Source organism: Sciurus carolinensis, chromosome 13 (assembly GCF_902686445.1).
Source record: "Sciurus carolinensis chromosome 13, mSciCar1.2, whole genome shotgun sequence".
Classification (NCBI taxonomy): Eukaryota; Metazoa; Chordata; class Mammalia; order Rodentia; family Sciuridae; genus Sciurus; species Sciurus carolinensis.
This window is the reverse complement of record NC_062225.1, coordinates 2,886,793-2,905,701: the sequence shown is the minus strand read 5'-3', so window position 1 is coordinate 2,905,701 and position 18,909 is coordinate 2,886,793.

Below are 18,909 nucleotides of genomic sequence, written 5' to 3'. Positions count from 1 at the left end.
TCCTAAGCCATGTCTAGGAGTCCAAGGGGGCATCCTGAATTTCAATGAACTCATGGAAACCATGTGGGTCTGCAGAGGTTGAAAGGTTGCTTTCTCTAGAATTGAGTGGACACAGTGAGGCCTCTGCCGTTTCTGATGTAGGGCAGAGATCATTTGTTATTGAGATCAAGATGGGAGGTGAGTGAGAACAAGTCAGAGACAGATTTGAAAACAAAATATTTTTACTTATATATTTTCATTATGTATTTCAAAGGAAAATGTCCAAAGGAATAGGATGTTTGAAGGGAAAATTATTAGGGAGGATGAAATAGGATATTTCCAGAGGAAACTGGCTGTGCCTTGGCCTATTAGGTGCAGGCCCTTCCAAATCTGCACTATATAACTCTTGAAAATAACAATAATGCATTTATTCCACTCAAAATGACACTGTCTAACCTGCTTCCTTGCTTTAAAATGAGGTTGAAGGCACAGGATTACTGGGCCAATCTACCCATTCCTCCTCTTAGATGTATTTCTTGTTTACTGCATTTGAAGATCTCCATGACATCCTAGCATCGTCCCTAAGACAACCCTGGCTCTCCATGGTCCTCTTCACAGCAGTTGGCTTGGTGCAGAGGGAGCATCCTCTCAACTCCACTGGGGCTGGTAGACCACAATCCCTGAGTTGTCCTGTGCCCCAGACCGTCCTGCAAGGGTAAATCCAGTAATGCAGCTGAGGAGGAAGAACTTCAACAGAAGGTCTGTTCAGAGAGCCTGTTCTTCAGGCCCCAGCTGAAAATGCTTTGCATAGTCCTTCCCCAGAAGGCCCCACCCCTCACAGGCACTATTAATAGACGAAAAGAAGAGGAGACAGGTGAGCTAGAGGGAGGCAGGCACTCTTGGCAAGATTGGAGTTCCCACCCAGCTCCTGTGCTTTCTGCTGCTCTTCATCTCAGGTGAGCCAAGGAAGGGGAAATGTTCCGTGAGACTCCTTCCAGTGAATGTTGTCAGAAGGGTCCAGAAGACCACACCACACTAGGCTTGTGCCTGAGACAATATGTCTCCCAGAGAAAGGAATTCTTCCCCCAAAGGTTCTTGAACCCATTCACCTGGGTTAAGTTTGTTCTGTACTTAGGCTGACTTTGCTATGTCTTACAAAATTACAGGTTTGAAAATGAACCAGGCCCTAACCCAGTCTCCAGTTCTCCTGGCTGTCTATCCTGGGGAAAGAACCACCATCAACTGCACAACCAATCCAAAGGAGAACACCAAGTTTTCGTGGTATCAGCAGAAACCAGGCCAGGTCCCCAAACTCCTGATGCACAGCACATCCACCCTGGCTTCAGGAGTCCCAGCCCGGTTCAGTGGCAGGCAGGTAGAAGCAGATTTTACCCTCAGCATCAGCAACGTAGAGACAACTGATACTGGTATCTATTTCTGTGTTGAGTGGCCAGGAGACCACAGTGATATAGCCATGAACAAAAACCCTCAGAGCTGCAGACAGCAGCTGTGCCCTCATGATGCATGAAGCACAGGGTCCTGGGTGAGTGCAGCTCCTCTGAGGAGTTCCTTTTGTTTTTCCATCTGCAGAAACACCTGCTGATGAAACAAAACCTCCTCAGACTGCTCTTCCAGAAGGAAGGTGGTAGAACAGGTTTGGTTCCTGGGTGATTCCAGCAGGATGTCAGACATGGATCATGAGGTGTGCTTTGAATGAGCGGCTTCTCCTCCATACACCTCTTCACAGAGACCTGAGGACACAGCAGACATCATGATGGGATCATTCCTCTCTAATGGGAATCTGAGTCATGGAAATCATATTCTCATTCATTATAATCATAATTAAAGGTAAATTCTAAGCTGAAGCTGCCCTTGAGAGAACCTGAGTTCAAACACTCATTCACACACCTGCCAGGGTGAGGTGCCAGACAGAAGTTGAAGAAGAGAGCGATTATGCCCCCACTGGACAGCCCCATGGCCCTCTCCTCTAAAGTTTCGGCCACCTCCCAACATGCCATGGGCTGGGGGCCCAGCTTTAACATGTGGGCATTTGGGGACCTTTATCCAAACCAGAGCTTAGTTTACAGGTTGTCTCCTGTGCCACCCAGAGGAGCAGAGAGCAGTCGAGTTCAGCTTGTCCTGATTCAGAATAATGTCTTCTCCTGTGTCAGTAGTAAAAAATGAGGACAAGATGACCTGAAATTCCAGAGTTTGTAAGTCATAGTTCTCAAGAAAATGGAAGCAATTGGGTGCACAGATTTATGTAACCTAGAGGTTGCTGTGAGCACCAGCTACACGATGAAGGAGTTAGAGGAGTCCCTGATGTCTCCTCTGCTGTGTCTCCAGACAGCACACTGAGCAGCTGGGCCACACGTGGCAGGAGGTGTGTGCTGGGGCTGCACCACCCTGGGAGGAGCTTGGGTCACTTGGGTCCAGTACTACTCTCCAGCTTCCTCAGCCTGCATCCTGAGGACTGCTGGGGTGACGTCTGTCCCTGATCCAGTGCCACTGACCCTCTCTGAGCTCCAGAGACCTGCTTGGAAACATGGTCTCTTAGGCCCTGTGGAGCCTTCTGGTCTCTGTGTCTGCCTTCTGGTCAATCCACTAGAAAAAGGCTATTCTGTCACTGTGAAGGAGTCACTCCATGGTCAGTCCTTTGGATATCCGTCACTTCAGTGTCCTTTGTTTACACTGACAGTTGACCAATGGCTTTGTGGTTGAATACAGAGTCTGTTTTCTCTGGTTTATTGCAGGTTTTCACTCAGTTCTTCCTTTTGGCATTTTAGCTGTAGTGTGGGTTTAGAGACCTTATTCTGTTTATTCTGAGCAGGTTGCTATGATATACAGATGAATGTGCTTCATTGCATTTGAAAGGCTTTTGCAACATTTCCCCAAATGTATGAATATTTAACATTTAAGTATTTGAAATCACCATCTGGAACTTGTTAGGGAAACTGGCACAAATATCCACAAGAGACACAGCTTTGAGTTCTAGCAAAGTTTACTGACAGAGAGTCTGCCAGGCTGCCCCTCTGCAAGGATCAGCAGCCTGCAGGAAAAACTTACAACCTGTATAGTCATGTACAATGGAGTAGCTAAAAGATAACCGGTCTGGCCCTGTCATTGTTATGTGATGTCTCTGCTGTGGTTTTGGTTACTGGGACTCTGACTTGGGGTGGGGGGTGTTTCCAGGAAAGTCATGCCTGTGTGGGCAGGTGCTGTTTTTCAAAATGGAGTTACCTTGGCCTAAAAGACCTCACAGGTCTCACTCCAGTGCCCATCAAAACCACATCCACCCTCTTGACCACCAGCTGCTGCCCTCCTCTTGGTGGTACTGCAGCTCAACACCACTAAGCTGAGTGTGGAAGGGCTCAGTCCAAGAACACAGGCCAAGACCCTGCTACTGTTATCCAAAACCCTAGTGCTTTACAGGAGTGAACACTAATCAGTCTATTTTATTCCTGAGACAACTTCCAGAGAACTGAGTCATTCTTCATGATTTCAATTTTTTTTCTTATTTTTATGCTTATATTATTGTCTGCTTTGTTGAAAGGATGCACAGAATTGCTGAAGGCAAAGTAGCTGAAAAACATTTACCAGTGAGTTGAAAAGCCTTCCTGAAAGTCTTCCTGAAGGATGGAGTTGGCAAACTCTGCCAATGACGTAACACCTGTGGGAACAGAATGGGGCTGGAGCAGCTCAGTGGCAGAGCAGTGGGGCAGCATGTGCATGACTGGTGTTTCCATCAGCAGCACTAGAATGGAAAAATTAGGGTTTGGGATTGGTGCTCTCGTAACAAGGAGGAACCAAACTCTAAACGCATGTTTGTTGAGCTCCAATCTGGAGACTTCTCAAAATCAGAGGTGTGCACAGCAGTCTTTTAAAACATTCTATGTAAGTAATAGGATTAAAAATAAGTCAATGCACTGGAGATAATGGGCCAAGGACAGATTCAAACACAGAGTCACAAAGAGGAATTGCAGGGGGGAGAGGAGGAGACAGCATGAGCTGGGGACTCACTCAGAAGACTCCTGCTCTCTCCATTACTTAATTATTCAACTACAGATTTAAATTTATTCTGAAATATTTTTAGTAGTGAAAAATTTCAAAAACACAAAGCCAGAGTACGGGAAGCAGAGGAGGGCTGGAGGGAGGTGAGGCTTCTGTTCTGCGCTCTGCAGGAGCTCAGCTCTGCTGCTTCTATAAGCAGCCACAGGAAGGGAGCCTGAGGTGCAGGCACAGGACTGGGCAGCAGAGGGACCTGCTGACTCCCTGACTTGATGGCTGCACACCGCACCTTGCTCTGGACCCCACAGGCTCCTCCGTGACTGTACACAATCTCTAGGTGCCAATCAGAAATAAAACCATGGCAACAGGTTATAACATAGAGGTGCTGAGCGGAGGCGACAGCACGGAGCAGGGCCAGGCTCTGTTCAACCGGGACATGGAGTCGGAGGCTGGCGCTGAGGCCTCTTCCACTGCGGATCTGCCCCTTCCCGAGGAGTGTCTTCTCTCACTGACTTGCTGACCTGAGGGAATAGATGGAGGTGTCCCTTGGCAGGCGCAGGGAGAAGGACCACCATGGCAGCAAACTCCCGGTGGCCCCAGTGCCCCCTTCAACTCAGTGTGTACTGACTCAGTCCAAGAGGAAGAGGAGCCCGGCTGGATGGAACCCTCAGCCAGGTGTCCCGCCCCGCCTTAGACGCGGCCCAGCACTTTCTGGCATCGACAGAGCCCCTTTCCTGTTACACCTCCCCATGGACGTGGTCCCACGGGTACTGATATTGATCACAAATATCTACAAATGGGATCGGATGTTAAGAGTGACCAATCTTCTGGGAAGTCATCTGGTGAAGTCCAGTCGCCTACAGGCGTTTGTCTCAGAAATCATAAACATGGATGTCAGTGGAGAATTGGAGAGCTTTAGAGGTTGAGGAAGAGATGAAATTTTAAGAATAAATACTCAATTCATCACAGTTGTGCTTGCAGTCAGAAATTGGGCTTGGGGAATCAGAAACCTACATCAAATTAGAAAAACTTGGAAAGGGTTCATATGCAATCGTTTATAAAGGAAAAAGTAAACTGACAGAGAATTTGGTGGCATTAAAAGAGCTCTGGTTGGAACAGGAAGAAGACACAACCAGTACAACTAAAAGAGAAGTTTCGTTCTTAAAGGATTTAAAACATGCAAACATAGTAACCTTACAAGACATCATTTACACAGATAAATCTTTGACTCTGGTCCTTGAGTATCTGATGTTTCTATATCAAATTCTACGTGGGTTAACTTATTGCCAGAAAAGAATGGTGTCGCATCAAGACTTGAAACTACAGAACCTCACATTAATAAAAAAGGGAAATCTGATCCTGGGCCAACATGTTGAAGATTTGAACCTACATTGAAGGGTCTCTGGTCTGATTCTGAGGTCCTTGATCCATTTTGAGTTGAGTTTTCTGCAGGGTGAGAGATAGGAGTTTAATTTCATTCTGCTGCATATGGATTTCCAGTTTTTCCAGCACCATTTGTTGAAGAGGCTATCTTTTATCCATTGCATATTTTTGGCCCCTTTGTCTAGTATGAGAAAATTTTATTTATTTGGGTTTGAGTTCGTGTCCTCTATTCTGTACCATTGATCTACCTGTCTATTTTGGTGCCAATACCAAGCCGTTTTTGTTACTATTGCTTTGTAGTAGAGTTGAAGATCTGGTATTGCGATACCCTGCTTCACTCTTCCTGCTAAGGATTCCTTTAGCTATTCTGGGTTTCTTTTTCTTCCAGATGAATTTCATGATTGCTTGCTCTATTTCGGTAAGGTATGTCATTGAGATTTTACTTGGAATTGCATTGAATCTGTATAGCACTTTTGGTAGTATGGCCATAGACTTCTTTAAAAGGATTCCCTTAGCACAAGAAATAAAAGCAAGAATCAATAACTGGGATAGATTCAAACTAAAAAGCTTTCACTCAGCAAAGGAAACTATCAGCAATGTGAAGAGAGAGTCTACAGAGTGGGATAATATCTTTGCCACTCATTTCAGATAGAGCAATAATCTCCAGAATCTATAAAGAACTCAAAAAACTCTGCACCAAGAATACAAATAACCCAATCAATAAATGGGCTAAGGAAATGAACAGACACTTCACAGAAGAAGATATATAAGCAATCAACAGATATATGAAAAAAATTTCAACTTCTCGTAATAAGAGAAATGCAAATCAAAACTACCCTAAGATTCCATCTCACCCCAATTAGAATGGCAATTATCAAGAATACAAGCAACAATATGTTTTGGCAAGGATGTGGGGGAAAAGGTACACTCATACATTGCTGGGGGGGTTGCAAATTAGTGCAGCCACTCTGGAAAGCAGTATGGAGATTCCTCTGAAAGCTTGGAATGGACCCACCATTTGACCCAGCTTTCCCACTCCTTGGCCTATACCCAAAGGACTTAAAATCAGCATACTACAGTGATGCAGCCACATCAATGTTCATAGCTGCTCAATTCCCAATAGCCAGATTGTGGAACCAACCTAGATGCCCTTCAATTGATGAATGGTTAAAGAAACTGGTGTATTTATACAATGGGATATTACTCAGCCATAAAGAAGAATAAAATTATGGCATTTGCAGGCAAATGGATGAAATTGGAGAATATCATGCTACATGAGATAAGGCAATCTCAAAAAAAAACAAAGGAAGAATGCTCTTGCTGATTAGTAGATGATGACACATAATGGGGGTGGGAGAGGAAAGAATGCAAGAAGGAGTGACTGTATAGAGGGAAAAGAGGGGTGGGAGGGGTGGGGGGAGGGAAAAATAACAGAATGAATCAAAAGCTATTACCCTAGGTAAATGTATGATTACACAAATGGTAGTGCCTTTACTCCATGTACAAACAGAGAAACAAGATGTATTCCATTTGCTTACAATAAAAATAAATTAAATAAAAAGAAAAACAAACATGCCAACAAATCTCCACTGTCTCCTCCTCAAGTTTCCCTAGTGCTCCAATTTCACCAAACCCCAGTGTGCCCAGTGTGGTTATGCAAACAGAAAATTAGCCTGCACTCAGTGCTGCTGCTGAGTCTGCAGTCCAGGATTTTATCTCACTGATTTTCTTTCCAGGGATGCAAATTTTGTTCCTAGACCAGAGTCAGTATTCCTTATTTGGCTTAGTTTAATTTCCTACCAACTGTGACAGTTTTTTGTACTTTTCTTTTCCTACCTTGACACTTCTAAAGGATACTGATAAGGTTTTGTTCAGAAGGTCCCTCTGATTAGGTTTTTCTGGTATTTTCTGTTGATCAAACTCATGCTGCATGTTGATGGCAGTGTTTCAGAAGGAATGCTGATTCCCACTGCATCATATCAGGGGATACACAGTGACGATGTGACATTACTGGGGAGGATAAACAAACAGGACTATGGAGCACTGTGTGAGGGACAGGAGGTCAGGAGGCCTCCCTGGTCACAGGCTCACTACCATTAGGAATAGTCCACTTCGAGCAGAGCTTGTCTTTGTCAAATTCAGTTCTTTTTAAAGCTGGTCTCCAATAAAGAATCATGAAAAACTGAATTGTGTTCATTCAAATGACAAATGATTCCGTGAAGGACACTGATGGCTGGAATAATGACCCTGGAGCAGGAAGAGAAGAGCAGACTAAGTACACACGGGGAGTCCACTAGAGAAGAGCGCTGGCTGAGTCAAGGATGTGGGAAGCACATCAACATTTCTACCGCTGGTGTGTTGATAAAGCCAAATGGACAGACAGAGCATGCAGAGTGCTTCTCCTAAGAGGGGGTGAGGGGTGGGGCTGGCCCTGGTGATATTGAAGGCACCATACTGGGAGTCACACAAGAACACAAGCCATCACTGCAGAGGAGAAATGGACATGCCTGGTGAACAGTCCAGGGCAGGAAGCTGAGGCCACAGGCAGCACAGACTCAGCTCTCATTGTAACAGTGGCCCTCATGGCCTTGTGAACATAGCTCCGAGGGTTACATTTAAAAGGGAAAAGATTTTCTTTACCTCTTCTCCCTGAACTATCTTTGCTATCTCTGCTCCACAGGAAGGAGATCTCTGCCAGAGGAACTGGGAAGTGCCTATCTCCCAAATTAACAAGTGAATCAACACACCATAGGGGCCTGGGACCCCTGTGGGGCACAACTGGAATGTGGCCTTTGAAGAGATCCTTTAAGAGCCCCCTGAGCCTCTGGATGGGGAGAATCACAGCCATTGGAGAGGAGTCCCCTCTTCTTCTCCTTTTCCTTTTCTGCAGAGTCCTCCTTATTGATTTGGCATCAGCACTGGGGACAAGGACCAAGCATTAGGTTACATCTCCACAATGCCTCTCTGGTCACACACTCACTTTCATTTACTACTGTTGAGACTTACTTCTGAGACATAAATTGTGTGATCATCTCTGAAGAATCTATAACTGCGTGTATCTGGAAATCTGGAAATCTGTGGTTTTCCTTGTTTTCAGTTTCTGATTTGATAATCAATGGGATTTTGCTCTTAGATTGTTACTGAATGCAAAAACATAGTGGAGATGAGGGATCTTCAAAATGTATGAGCAAAGAAGAACTGCCAGGTATTTAAGGATAACTCAACTCCTTAAGGAAAGGTGTGATGTGTCTGGGACAGTGGAGAAGAGCTGAGCCTGTGGCACTAAAGAGTAGGAAGGAGGACACCAACTCATCAGGACAGCAAGCCGCAGGGAAGGTCCAAATGTCCCCCCTCTCACTTTAGCAGCTCAGACTCCCCTGTCAGGTTGTCTGAGAGCAACTCCTGAGCGGCAGCCAGACCCTGAGGACCCTCTTGCAACCCTCCTGGGATCCCTGGTACCTCCATCTCAGCCCAGCCTGGCCCTCCTCTGAGCAGGCAGCTGGCCCCTCATTGCAGGTTGTGTTGGGCCTTCCCCATGGAGGTCCCCTGAGTGTCCTGCCCACAGTAGAGTGCAGCACCTCCAGCCCACAGCAAGACTGCGGGTCATCAACCTCACCCAGGTCCACTCCAGGGAAACAGACTGGGACCCCAGGAGCCCTGGTGACAGCCCAGGGAGCTGGCAGAGGAGGCAGTGTGGCTTCAGCAGGAACCAGCTCAGCGAGGTCCTTCCAGCACTGTGGCTGGGCTGAGAGGCCTTGCAGGGCATGGAGATGCTCCCTCCTGTGGGCACAGACAGGAGGGAGGCAGACTGAGTCAGCATGGCAGCCCCCCAAGAAATAAAGGGAACAGGGAAACGAACCATTGGGAATTGTGAAAATGATTACAGAACAAAAACTTGGATGGAAAATAATGCATGCATCAGATTCCGGTATTTTTCACATAAATACAAAGCATTACATCACTTGTTCCTAAGGTGCTAGGCCCTGTCATGTGGATCAATGTCAAAAGGCAATCCACAGACATTTTTCTCAGGTGGCCTACAGACTGAATGAAAATAACTAGCACAGTGTCCACCCTGAGATTTACTCCTATGTAGAAAGACTCCCATGGCACTGCAGAGCACCAGAGCCAGAGGACACCTCCTGGGCCAGGGAATGTTCTGCTAATGTGATTTCAGCCCAGGTGAGGAGGACTAGGACTGAGGCTCATGTTATACCTGAGGCAGAAGCAGCCAAACAGCCCACCTGCTCTCTTACAAATGACCTTCTCAGAGCAGGTGCAGTTGCTGAGCTCACCACAGGCTCCCACCAGAGGGAGCTCAGTGTGGCTCCTGAATGGCCCTTGCAGACACCCGGGGATGGTCCCTGCATGACTCAGGTGGGGCAGGGTGAGATGTGGGGATGGGACCATGGCTGAGCTGACATGCTGAGATTTCAAGGAGGATCTCAAAGGATCAGTGTGGGAGGTAAGGAGTCACAGGCTGTCATTTGTCTTATGGTCAAAGGCATATCTCCTGTGCCCCTTTTTCTTTCCTGAATGTTGTTACAAATTTCACCAAATGCACTTGTGCATTGTCCTTTTCCTCCTTGAGATGCTGTGTCTACAGTTGCTGACGACTGAGGAAGCTCAACCACCATCTTTCCAACTCTGGAGTCAGGAAGCACTGTGCACAGGAGCAGATGTGATCTGAGCCTCTTCTCCAAAGCTGTGGCCACTCACCTAGAGTGGTGCTGCAAGTCTTCACTTTCTCCACCTTAATGAGGATTGCCTGGATGCTGGTCCTCCAAGGTATCCATCTCCATGTCCAGACCAAACTCCAGGGACCTAGACCATAATGGTTTCCTGTATGGAATAGACCCTCTTACTCACAGCAGTTGCTTTGGGCATATCTGCCCTGTGACACATTTCCCAGTTCTCCACATTGGGGGATACTATGTGGCACAGAGAAACGGGGTGGGGCCAGCTGTGCCACTGTTACATCCCTGAGACCTCCCTGGCAGTGATTTGCTGTGTGTCCATGGAGTCTGTTCAGTATGGGCTGTGGAAGTGTATGCATAAAATTCCGTGGCAGATCTCGAGCTGACCCCGATCCCGTTAACTCACATTTTGCATGAATAACTGCAGAGTGTGCTGGGAACTCCCATCCTGAGGTTAGGGTGGTAGGTGGCTGGGAGAGCCTAGGCTGTTTGTCCCCACACCATAGGAAGAAATGGCTGCAATGCTTTGCACATGGAGATGCATTGCCCAGAGTGTGAGACACAAGGTGAATGGTTTCCTGTAGAGGGGCACAACCTCCTCAAGCCCTGTCACTGGCAGACCTGAGGTGTCCCAGCGCCACCTTGGGTGATAAGGGAAATAGCTTCAGCTCCCACATTGTTCTTTTTTTTTTTTTTTTTTAACTTTTTAAAGCTTTTATACGACCTCTTTCATCTTTTTTAAAAAATATTTTTATTTAGCTTTGAATGTTTTACAGACTGCATTTTGATTCATTGTACACAAATGGGGTACATAATTTTGTTTCTATGGTTGTTCACAATGTAGATTCATACTATTCGTGTAATCATATATGTACATAGGACAATGATATCTGTCTCATTCCACCATTTTTCATACTCCCCTCCCTCTCACTTTCTTCTACATAATCTAAAGTTCCCCCAATATTCTCTCATTCCCCACCCTCCACCCCCATTATATATCATTCTCCACTTATCAGGGAAAACATTCGACCTTTGGTATTTTGGACTTGGCTTATTTCACTTAGCTTGATATCTCCATCCATTTATTTGCAAATGACATAATACTATTATTCTTTATGGCTGAATAGTATTCCATTGTGTGTGTATATCAGAGTTTCTTTGTCCATTCATCTGTTGAAGGGCATCTGGTTTGTTTCCACAATCTAGCTATTGTGAACTGAACTGCTATAAACATTGATGTGGCTGTGCAACTCTAGTTTGCTGATTTTAGGTCCTTTGGGTATAAACCAAGGAGTGGAATAACTGGGTCAAAAGGTGGGTCCATTTCAAGTTTTCTTAGGATTCTTCATACTGCTTTCCAGAGTGGCTGCACCAATTTCCAACTCCACCAGCAATGTAAAAGTGTGCCTGTTTCCCCACATTGTTCTGGTAGAGCAATTCTTCATTTAAAACAAACCCAATAATAAATGGATACAATCGTAGACATAATAGTGCCATAACTTGCATACAACAGTACACAATGAACATTATCAATTAAAAGGTCCTAGAATAGGCATTTTGAAAAAAACTGAACAGTGCTTGACCTCAGAGAGTTTTCATTCTGAAGCAAGAGACAGAATGAACAAGGCAACACCAAGTCTGCTGCTCCTGTCCTGCTCCCTCCTGACTCCTCCCCTGAGCTCTGCCAGTCCTCAGGTCAGGGGGGCAACGGGCCTCCAGCTCTGTAGGGCCTCCTGTCCTCCAGCATGGAAGGAGACAGAGGAAGAGGGAAAAGGCCAGTGCAGTTGAACACTTGTGCTTCCTGGAAATATAAAGGCGTATGGAGTCTCCTCCTCCGAGGGCCTCCTCCTGCCCCAGTCCTGGACTCCCACACCTGGACCACACACCACCACGCCAGGTGGGGACTCTCAGGATGTGTGACAGCCACTCCCCCTGCAGGGCTCCCACCTTCACGCTCCTACATCTTCTCCCTCATCCTGTTGGGCCCCACAGTCCCAAACCCCTCATTGAGAACTGTGTTTCCTTAGGAACCACAGACTTTTTGTAATGGTAGGAGATGGGGTTAGGGGACTTGAATAAGCTTAAGTGTTGCAGGAGCACCGGTTGAGAGGGACCTGAACCCTGGGAGACAATGGCTTGGCTGGAAGGGAGGAGAGCCAAGGCCATGGAGTGGCCATTCAGACCATGCTGAGGCCCCTGTGTGATCACAGCAGAGCAAGGAGGGAGGTCACATGCATCAGATAGGACAGGAGAACTGTCCAGATCTTGAATGGCTTTGATAGACATCGTGTGACACGCATGGATGGAGAGGAAGGCAGAGTGCCTAGCTGGAGAGGACGAGTTGGGGGCAGATTCCACCCCCCATATCAATCATGAGCTGCAATGTTTTCTTGTGAATTCTCTGCTTCATGCCAATAGCATCAGGGCATCAGGCCATGAGGAATGAGTTGTGATCTGCATATTATTCACAGATAAAAATGCAAGTAGTTTTCAAATGTTTCTTTCAGTTTCTGGGGTTGTACCATAACGGACAGCCTCTGCTATACATGCCATAGCAGAAACAGGTGCATGACCTGGACCTGGAAGAGATCAAACTAGCAAGGATCCTGAGGACACCAGGCTGAGGTGTCCTTTGACCTCTGGAGAGGAGAGTAGATTATCTACAGCCAAATATATGTTGCTCTTGTCTGATCGTAGGACATCTGGAGACAGTTGGCCTCATCTAAGGGACATAGAGAAGCCAGCCCTGCAGCTGTGCTCAGCCCTGCCCAGCCCTGCTGATGTGCATTTGCCCAGAGCACAGCCCACTGCTCTGAGGACTTCTTCATAGGCTGCTCACACCCTGTGTTGGACTCAGTCCCAGTAAGGAAACAGCATGGACATGAGGGTCTCCACTCATTTCCTGGGGCTCCTGATGCTCTGCGTCCCAGGTAAGGAAGAACAGCACTCGGGTTTGATTTAGTCCAGTGTGGTCAGTGCTCTATGGCTAATCAGGAGAGTCCACTAATTACATTGATAATTCGTACATATTCCTTTATGTGTCCAAAACTAGATACAAGATGTGACATCCAGATGACCCAGTCTCCATCCTCCCTGTCTGCATCTCAAGAAGACAGAGTCACCGTCACTTGTCAGGCAAGTGAGGACATTAGTGTAAATTTAGCATGGTATCAGCAGAAACCAGGGCAATCTTGGAAGCTTGTGATCTATTATGGAACCAGTTTGTATTCTGGGGTCCCTCCATGTTCAGTGGCAGTGGATGTGGAACAGATTACACTCTCACTATCAGCAGCCTGCAGCCTGAAGATTTTGACACTTATTACTGCCAACAAGGTTACAGTTTTCCTCCCACAGTGATACAGCCCATGTCACAAACCTCCCAGGGAAGCAGAAGTGTGAGGCTGGCTGCCACAGCTACTCCCCCTGCTGCCTCCACCTGCTGAGAGTACAGCTCAGAGGCAGCCAGTCTCTGAATTTCACTGGAGATTTTCCAAGGAGCAGAGAGGGGGTCCTCTGCATGCTCTTCTTGCTCACCCTCAGCTCCATCAGCACAGACCTGCATATTTGATAAAGAACCCTTAGGAGTACACACAAGGAGTCTGCATTGTGGAAACAGTTGGCATTTACACAGCAAAATAGAGGCCACTATTTTGCATACTTGTCCCAAGCAGGGCCATTATATAAAGGGAAGGATTGGGTGTGCAGTACAGCCATGAGTGGGCTTGGGGTCTGCCAAGCAGGAAAACTGAGACAGAAATGGGCTGTTCTGGGTCTCACCCTGATCCAGGGCTTCTCTGCAGTGAGGGTGCAGGCCACCAAGCTCTTGGTCTCTCAGTGTTCCAGAACCCCTGTGTGGGGCTGCTTCTCTCAGCTGCCTGCAAGTCACAGCTTGGTGCTTCTGCACACCTCACCTCTGCCTGGGTCTCTGCCTGAAGGCTCTCGTTCATACTAACTTCTCCTGTTCTGATTTCCAGGTACTATGGGAAAATTGTCCTCAGAAATTGAGGACAGTTCCAAGAAATGATAGAAGAGAAGAGGGGTTCTAAGAAATGTGCTTCTCCTCAGGATGGTGAGCAGAAGTGAGACAGTGTCCCCTAGGCTCACTGCTGCTTCACCTCTCAGCATCTTGACAGTAAGTGAGGGACTCCTGTTAGGATGTTATTCCAAGTATTGTCAGCAAGTCTGGAATCATGGAGAAAAAGCTGCATTAAGTCACATGATAAACAGAATTAGAATTGTATTAAAAAATCAACTGCATTTTAACAAGTGGATAGACTTCATCAGAACTATTGAACCAGGATGTAAACTTCCTTTATCATACAAATGCCCTGCTACTCCATATTGTCCAGTGGCCTGCAGCACCATCTGCATCACAGGGAACTTGTCAGAAATGCAAATCAGCATCCATACTTGACACCTGTCCATGAGGATCTGTATGCTAAAGGTCCGAGGGGATCTGTACATGACAAGAGTCACTGTTTAGAACACTTATCCAAAGTGACCAAGATCCTAATGATTTAGGAATTGCTTCCATATCTGGAGCTAGCTATGACCCCAAAACCTAATCTGATATACAAACTTTCAAAACATTTGAAAATGCCTCCTAAGTTTTACTATGAAAAGTATCATCTAAACTAAAGAGGTGGATCCTGTTTGAGCCTGATGCCACCTGTTAGGTGGAAACTTAGGCGACTGTAGGTGGCAGAGCAGAGCAGCTGAGAGAAAAACCAATCTGCCAAATGTGACTGATCCAGTGGGCTAGAAAATTCCACTGACCCTTCACATCCACCTGTCACTCAGCAGAACCCCTCCCATTCTGGCCTATAAAAATCCTGGGCAGCCAGGGCCACCTGCAATTTTCTCAGGGTCCCTACTGGAGCTGTATCCCAGGGGTCTGGGAATTTTGCCCCAGGGCCAAATTCCAATAAAGCTTGCTTCAACCACTTTCTCTCCGATTTTATTTGGCTGCTAACAGTGCCCCCAAGCTTACACCACCTTTACTCTCCCTGAAGCCTGAGGGACCCAGGAACATGGAAAGTTCCAGTGAATCACTGAGGTGAGGTGTGCCTTGCCTGTCTTCTGTGGAGACAACTGGTCAGCAGGAGGTTTAGGGGTTCTCTGACTCTGTCCCTCCTCCTGCATGACAAGGGTGACAGAGCAGGTCTTCAGGTAAGTCCCAAGAGGTCCTGCCTTGTGAGCCCCCTAGTGTCTTAGGACATATTAGGGAATGGTGTGATATCTCATCATGGGGACAAGCTGGTTTAGGGAAAGAGATGGAGAAGGAGAGAGGGAGAGACTGTGGGGTGTACAGAGAGTGGGTGCTCTCATGTTTCACTAGGCTCTGGCCACCACAATATCAGGTCCATTCCATGAGGACTTTCGATGTACCTTACTTGGGAAGAGTGCCTTTTCAGGTTGAATGAGGGCTATTTACAGGACAGAGAATCCTGAATTAGCCAGGAGACATAATTGCAGTCACAGCTTTCCTCTGAGTAGGGCGACAGAGGGGGATTTAATGCAGACAGTGTAAGGAATCCCATGAAAACAACGCTGGACACGGGAAATCACATAAGGGAGTTTATTAAGCAAACAGAGTGTCTCCCTGCAGGGTAAGAGAGAAAATGAAGGGAAAAGAAAAAGGAAAGAGAAAGGGTATGCACTAGAGAGAGTGGAAAGCAAGGAGGACAAAGAAAGTGAGTCAGGGGGAGAGGAAAGCAAGAGAGAAAAGATGGCAGTGAAGCTATTTTTAAGAATCCCGCTTGACTAACAGGGAACCAATAACGAGAAGGGTACTTGCAAGCTGACTGATGAACCAATAGCTAGCTAGGATGTTCACAGAGTGATAGTAGTTGGGAGGCAGAGAAAATGGCTGCACAGGAAAGGGCGGGGAGAGCAGCTTTGTATTACAGAGGGAAGAGGCGAGGCCATGTGAACACACAGACAGAATGGAGAGGTGTGGCCACAACCAGAGATGATTTCAGCCTCCAGAACTTGGAGCCAGCAGGGCCCACTCTCCCAGCTCTGCAGGGGCTCCAGCCTGCCAACACCCCGATGTTGGATCATTGGAATTGAGTCCAGCCTGTGTCCTGCATAGCTGTGGGGTAGGGCACTACTGGGACTTCCAACCACACTGTGTGCCCATTTGTTCCTATAGTCCTTGGAAAGGAGGGCAGAAGGGCTCAGGAAAACCCAGAGTCAGGACTGTGTATTTGCTAAGTCCTCGTGACTTTTTTCTTGCTTCATTTAATTGAGTTGGTGGAAATTTGCATGTGTGTAGGGGGTTCAGTCATGTCCAGCCTGGATGAGGCAAGGGATTTCTGTCAGAAGACAGTGCTGGCTATAAATGAATTAATTTGAAACTTTTCTAATCAATAAACAGAAGAGCCAATAATCTTTTCACATGGGAGTAGGCAAGACAGATCTGGTCGCCAACAAAATGGAGAAGCCAACTTCCCTTTATTTATAATCCCATATAAAGGGCCATGACTGGGAGGGGCTGCTTCCATGAGGAACAGGATGGGGTTTGTAAGCTCAGGTGGGCTCTGTGGGCTCAATGGCGGGACCAAATGTAAACTCGGCAGGCATGGCGGGCAGAGTTAGCAGCCAAATAAAATGGGACAGAAAGTGGTCAAAGCAACTTTTATTGGAATTTGGCTCTTGGGCAAAATTCCCAGACCCCCAGGATATAGGGACCCAGAGGAAATCACACATGGCCCTGGCTGCCCAGGATTTTTATAGACTGGGATGGGAGGGGTTCTGTTGAATGACAGGTGGATGTAAAGGGTCAGTGGAACTTTCCATCCACCTTGCTGTGAACTTTCTGGTCACCTTTGTTGGGCTGGTCTTTGATCCGGCTGCTCAGCTTTGCCCCCTACAGTTGCCTAATTTCTGCCCTAACAGGGTGGAGGTAAGGAAGCAATTTGCTTAGAGAATTCCCATATTCTCAGATGGTGAACCAACTCTGTACGGGGCCACTTACTGCCTGTCTATCTGAAACACTCTCTCATGGCTGTCAGCTCCTGGGAGTCAGACCTCTGTACCCCATGGCTCAGTCAAGCCCGTTTCTGCTAAACATGGAAGGCTTCTCCACACATTGGAAGAAACGATCATGGAACTCCAGGATGCATAAAGGTGCTGGGTGGGAATATCTTACACAGTGTTCTTCAAAGTGCACGGAAACAGTAGACCTTCTTAAAGATTGCTTCACTGATGATGGTCTCTTTAAACTCAGAACACACTTTTGTGCTGCATTTCACAGAGGGGAGACCCAATCATCACATCACAGGTTGTTTGCCCAGAGTCACAGTGTCAGTGATGGCGGTGTGATTTGAATGTAGGCATGTCTTCCTTAAGGATATCTTCTGCCATGTGGCCAGATGCATCCCAGAGAAGGGTCAATACCAGGAGGATACTGTGAAATTGACTGTTCCCTGTGGCCTGCACCCACACTGATACTACCATTTCCCAGTGACCAGTTCTGCTCCCTCTAATGTTGAAGTCTGAACACTAGAGAAGCACGCCAAGGCAGGCATATTAAGCAGGTTTTATTTAAAGGTTATAATATAGACTTCTCCTGGGAGGGAGAAGGGGGCCATGAGTGATGTTCTAAAGTCCCAAGATGCACTCCCTACATCTTTTATAGGTTAATGTCTCTTTTGTTCTCCAGTTCTCTCCCCCTTATCTCTCCTTCCTGCCTATGCGACTAGGCCCCAGGTGAGATGCATAAAGTGAGAAGCAGATAGGACAGGAGGAGGACCAAGTGATTCAGCCAGGCAAGGGCCCAGGGGGCATTAATTAGCAGCTCCTTGCTTGAGTCCTTGATAAGAGCAGGTAAATTTGATAATCAATGAGCTCTGGAGATCCTTGACATTCCATACTCCCAGGGGCAGTCTCCAACTTCCAGAGGCAGGTGGCTTGACTTTCATGGCCTCCCTTTCCTCGCTCTGACCCAATCCCCTATTTCTACACTAACTGCCTGTCCCTAATTCTGGCTTCAACATCATGCTGACCATGAGCCTAAAGTCCCTTCCTCATGCTCTGACTTTATTTCAGATTGGGGCCGGGTGCATCTCCATTGCCTGGATCCTCCCTCCTCACTCTCTTCCCATCAACCATCTCATTTCTCCCCTCTCTTATTCCATCATGTAAATCTAATCAGTCCCCCTAACATGGAAAAAATAAACAAGACACCTAACTCCCCTCCCACCACCCTGAGTCCATGTCAGTGGTGTGCAGTAAATCAGGTTAATAACATGAGGTTGCATGTTTATGCTGAGATTTTCCACCTGAGTTCTCTTTTGCAAGCTCTCCCTTTATAATAATGTCCCACGGTTTTTTACAAAATGACACCAAATCATGACATGGTGGAAAATTTGTGGAATTTGAGGATAGACAACAAACAGGGGCTTAAAGTCATTCCCACTCCTAGTGTGAGTCCCCTGCTGCAGCTTCAACAGATCAGCAGATCCTCTTTAGCTTCAAGTAGCCCAATGTGATTGTCTCAAAATTCTGGAGGTCAGAATTCTTACTGAGCCAAGATCAAGTGCTCAGGAGAGCTGAAGACCTCCTGAGCTTGTTAGTGACTCCTTTGACTCTGTGACTCAGAAAAGGAATGAATTCTATGCCTATCTAAGAGATTGGCAAGTGGAATCCACATGCTTCCGAATTGTCTTCATTTTCCCACACATCCAAGCAACAAAAGCCAGAATTTGGAGCAGAAATGTCATCTGAAAACGTGACCTGGCCCACTGTCCCTGAATGAGTCCCCAGCCACTGGTTCCCATGCAGACAGTGTGTCTACTCTTTACAGGCAATCTAGAGGGGGAGAGGAAAGAGACAGGAG